Consider the following 4,887-nt stretch of genomic DNA (forward strand, 5'->3'; position numbering starts at 1 on the left):
TACCCGGGGCCCTCGGCCAGCGTCTCTGGGCTAGTGTGCCTCACGGCTTTTGCCCTCGCAGTGCCGCGACGCGCGGAACCCCGCGAGGAGGCCCACGCGCACGACACCACGAGGAGGACTACGTCTGTACGTCCGGGAATATTGACCCGGTTCCCTTTCGCCCAGGGTGCGATCACCCCGCCGTTCCCGGGAGGGAGGTCGGCGTGGCTCTCGCGGCCGCTCGGAGCGGAACTTCCCTAGGGCTTAGGATCGACTGACCCATGTGCAACTGCTGTTCACATGGAACCCTTCTCCGCAACTCGGCCCTCCAGGCTCTCGTTAGAGTATTTGCTACTGCCACCAAGATCTGCGCCCACGGCGGCTCCACGCGGGCTCTCGCCCGGACCGCTTCTTAGCTCACCGTGGCGTCCTTCCTACTCGTCGAGGCCGACTCTATTCGGTTCTCCTTGCCCCGACGGCCCGGCACAGCCATCACGCTCAGCGCCATTCATTTTCAGGGCTAGTTGATTCGGCAGGTGAGTTGTTACACACTCCTTAGCGGATGCCGACTTCCATGGCCACCGTCCTGCTGTCTGTATCAACCAACACCTTTTGTGGGCTCTGATGTGCGACCGAGTCGGACGGCTTAGCCAGGCGTTTGGTTCATCCCACAGCGCCAGTCCTGCTTACCAAGAGTGGCCCACTGAGCACTCGTTCATTCTCACTCGTCCGGCTCCAAGCCAGCGAGTCGGACCCTCTTACCAATTGAAAGTTTGAGAATAGGTTGAGGTCGTTTCGGCCCCAAGGCCTCTAATCATTCGCTTTACCAGATAAAATTGTTCACGAATATCTCCCGAGCACCAGCTATCCTGAGGGAAACTTCGGAAGGAACCAGCTACTAGATGGTTCGATAAGTCTTTCGCCCCTATACTCAGGTCGGACGATCGATTTGCACGTCAGAACCGCTGCGGACATCCACCAGAGTTTCCTCTGGCTTCCTCCTGCCCGAGCATAGTTCACCATCTTTCGGGTTTTAGCATGCTTGCTCTTCCTCCGCTCCACCGGACGAGCCGGACGGAACGGGGTGGCGGTGCGCCCGACCCAGAGGGCCGGGATCCCGCCTCGTGACGGCCCTGTGCCGACCTTCACTTTCGTTATGCCAGGATAGGTTTCGGTAGACCCCCTCGACTTGCAAGCCTGCTTAGACTCCTTGGTCCGTGTTTTCAAGACGGGTCGAATGAGGAGGCCTCGCTCACGCCCGACAGACCCTCCGCTTCGGCCGAAGCCGCGGCGAGACCGGACCCTCCGGATCCCGCCGGCCACGCGACAGCAAGCTGTGCACGCGACCGACGGAGACGCCGGTGGCCCGGACCCCGCTGCCTGAACCCCCGGGGGGGCAGGCCGTCACGCAGAGTCCTCGACAGAGAGCGCAGTGAGCAACCGTGACGGGCGGCGTAAGACGGCGAGGGCCGAAGCCCCCGCACGCCGCAGCCTCGCCCGCCCCTCTGCTCCGCTCTTCGGTCGGTCGCCGGGAAGGGCGCCGAACGGTAGAAGTGCGACGCGGACCGGACGGCGAAGCGCCGCGGGTCGGTCCCGAGGGATCCGAACCCGCACACGCTGCCGCGCCGACCGCGCCTGAATCAACCGGACGCCCCATGTAGCATGCGGCACTCATCCGTTTACTTCTTGGCAGTTTCACGCAATGTTGAACCCTCTCTTCAAAGTTCTTTTCAACGTTCCCTCACGGTACTTGTTGACTATCGGTCTCGTGCATAGTATTGAGCCTTGGATGGAGTTCACCACCCCTCTTTGGGCTGCATTCTAAAACAACCCGACTCTTGGAAAGCTTTCCCTCCGGCCTTCGAGTCCGCCCTACGGGCCTTACACCCGCTGCGGGTAAGCTGCAGCCCCGATCACAGTGGACTGCGGCCGGACTCTGTCGACCGGAGTTCAGTTTCCTTACGCCACAGGTCCCTCGCACCGCAAACGGGCGCGGGGATTCGGCGATGGGCTCTTCCTGCTTCGCTCGCCGCTACTGAAGGAATCCTTGTTAGTTTCTTTTCTCTCCGCTTAGTGATATGCTTAAATCCAGCGGGTAATCTCATCCGATCTGAGGTCTGGAATCGTGAAAGACACGTGGAACGTGATCGGAGTCATAGCGGCGACCCGGGGTCTCTCCTTCCCCGGCGCTCCCCGAAGAATCGGGTCGCCGGCGGGAAAGGGTGGCCTACCATGCGCCTGCGAGAACGCAGACGGGAGGACGAGAGACCCCGCGATTGGGTCGACCGGCTCTGCCCGGCAGAGGCTCCTCGACCGTTCCGGGGGGTCGGACGCTGGACCGCACCACGGGCGCATACGTCTACACCCCGATGGCACGTCGCACGACCGACGAACCCCCGGTTACCGATCGAGCCTGCTCGCCGAGTTTCACCGGCGCCGACATCACAGAACTCCATCTGACACTGACCCGACGCAGCCGGCCGTCGAAGGGACGGCTGCGGCCGGGCGCTCCTCCGGCGCGCGAACACGCCGACTCTGTGAGTGATTGTCTTCAGACGCTCAGACGGACGTGGCTCGAGGAGCAGAGCATCCCCGAGCCGCCATTTGCGTTCGAATAAGTCGATGATCAGTGAGTTCTGCAATTCACATGAATTCTCGCATCTAACTGCGTTCTTCATCGACGCACGAGCCGAGTGATCCACCACCAAGAATTGTCATTTGCCACTGGAAGACTCCCGCGTTCGCAACTCTCCTCAGAGCCGAGGGAAGAAGTGGAACGGAAGGAGAAAGGACACGGGGACTCTGTGCCTTCTTTGCTTGTGACTGGAAAGAAATATCCTCCGTCGAGCCGAGGGGGGAAGCGGGCTCCCTCCTTCCCCCCACCGCCGCGAGGGCGGGTCGCGCGAGTCAGACTCGCCGACTGGGGGGAAATCGGGCGACACCGGTGCCCCTTCTCTGCCCTGCGGAGAATGCCTCGAGGAGCGCCGCGCCGCGGACGGCGACGGCGTCTCCACCCTTGCGGGACTTCTCCCTCGAAGCTACCGGGAGCGCGAGACTCCGTGAGACAGACGACGAGAGAAGAACCGGGTACTCCCCGGGCTGGTCTGTGTGTGACACGCCCGTCTCCTTTTGTCGGAGAGAGCGAAGGCGAAGCGCGGGGTCTGACCTCGACCGTGGAACGGGGAAGGAGGCGGTGAAAACCCCGCTCGAGTCCCCCCGGCTTTTCCAATTTGCTCTCTCCGCGTGTCTCTCTGTGACGGCTTTTCCGACATTCCCCCTTTGTTCCCTCTCCGATCACGGAGGGGAAGGGTTCTGTTAATGATCCTTCCGCAGGTTCACCTACGGAAACCTTGTTACGACTTTTACTTCCTCTAAATGATCAAGTTTGACCGTCTTCTCGTCGCGCCTCGACAACCGGCCGAAGCCGGGGGTGCCAGACGGTCGATCCGATGGCCTCACTAAGTCATTCGATCGGTAGTAGCGACGGGCGGTGTGTACAAAGGGCAGGGACGTAATCAATGCGAGCTGATGACTCGCGTTTACTTGGAATTCCTCGTTCAAGGGACACAATTACAAGTCCCTGTCCCCAGCACGGAGAAGTCTCAGCGGATTACCCGGACCTTTCGGCCGAGGGCAAATGTACCCGCTGCTTGCGCCAGTGTAGCGCGCGTGCGGCCCCGGACATCTAAGGGCATCACAGACCTGTTATTGCTCCATCTCGTATGGCTGAAAGCCATTTGTCCCTCTAAGAAGTTCGCGGCTCACCACGACGGGTGGCCGGACTATTTAGCAAGCAAGAGTCTCGTTCGTTATCGGAATTAACCAGACAAATCACTCCACCAACTAAGAACGGCCATGCACCACCATCCACAAAATCAAGAAAGAGCTCTCAATCTGTCAATCCTCACTGTGTCCGGGCCGGGTAGGTTTCCCCGTGTTGAGTCAAATTAAGCCGCAGGCTCCACTCCTGGTGGTGCCCTTCCGTCAATTCCTTTAAGTTTCAGCTTTGCAACCATACTTCCCCCGGAACCCAAAGACTTTGGTTTTCCGGAGAGTTGCCCGCCGCGTCATGGGAGGAACGCCGGCGAATTACGAGTCGGTATCGTTTATGGTCGGAACTAGGGCGGTATCTGATCGCCTTCGATCCTCCGACTTTCGTTCTTGATCAATGAAGACATTCTTGGCAAATGCTTTCGCTGTCGGGCGTCTTGCGACGATCCAAGAATTTCACCTCTCACGCCGCAATACGAATGCCCCCGGCAGTCCCTCTTGATCATTACCTCAGGATCTCAAGACCAACGAAATAGAACCGAGGTCCTCTTCCACTATTCCATGCTGAGCTGTTCGGGCACTTTGGCCTGCTTTGAACACTTCAATTTTCTCAAAGTAAACGTTCCAGTCTCGCACGGCACTCAGTTAAGAGCACCGCACGACCAACCGAATCACTGGCCGGGAAAAATCTCCCACGACTCCCGTTTGACGGGGAGAAGGGGAACGGGCAGTGCACGCCTCACGGCGGACCGCCCGCCCCGGCCAGAAATCCGACTACGAGCTTTTTAACTGCAGCAAATTTAATATACGCTGCTGGAGCTGGAATTACCGCGGCTGCTGGCACCAGACTTGCCCTCCAGTAGATCCTCGTTAAAGGATTTAAAGTGTACTCATTCCGATCACAGGCCTCCGAAGAGGCCTGTATCGTTATTTTTTGTCACTACCTCCCCGTGTCAGGAGTGGGTAATTTGCGTGCCTGCTGCCTTCCTTGGATGTGGTAGCCGTTTCTCAGGCTCCCTCTCCGGAATCGAACCCTGATTCTCCGTTACCCGTCACAACCATGATAAGCGCATAACTTACCATCGAAAGTTGATAGAGCAGACTTTTGAAGGGAGCGTCGCCGGTGCAAGACCGTGC

General features: G+C 59.3%; 2 non-coding genes across 2 annotated transcripts in view; both read right to left on the minus strand.

Moving 5' to 3' along the window:
* The window catches only part of LOC139968463 (large subunit ribosomal RNA), a 4,030-nt gene extending 1,932 nt beyond the window's left edge, over positions 1-2,098 (minus strand). Inside the window, exon 1 of the ribosomal RNA XR_011793460.1 lies at positions 1-2,098. This exon is cut by the window's left edge and continues 1,932 nt beyond it. This is a non-coding gene — a ribosomal RNA (large subunit ribosomal RNA).
* Positions 2,099-2,532: 434 nt separating this feature from the next.
* LOC139968481 (5.8S ribosomal RNA) lies at positions 2,533-2,692 on the minus strand. The gene has a single exon (XR_011793477.1). It is a non-coding gene; the product is annotated as a 5.8S ribosomal RNA (ribosomal RNA).
* Between the last annotated feature and the right edge of the window lie 2,195 nt (positions 2,693-4,887).

Source organism: Apostichopus japonicus, chromosome 5 (genome assembly GCF_037975245.1).
Source record: "Apostichopus japonicus isolate 1M-3 chromosome 5, ASM3797524v1, whole genome shotgun sequence".
Lineage (NCBI taxonomy): Eukaryota > Metazoa > Echinodermata > Holothuroidea > Aspidochirotida > Stichopodidae > Apostichopus > Apostichopus japonicus.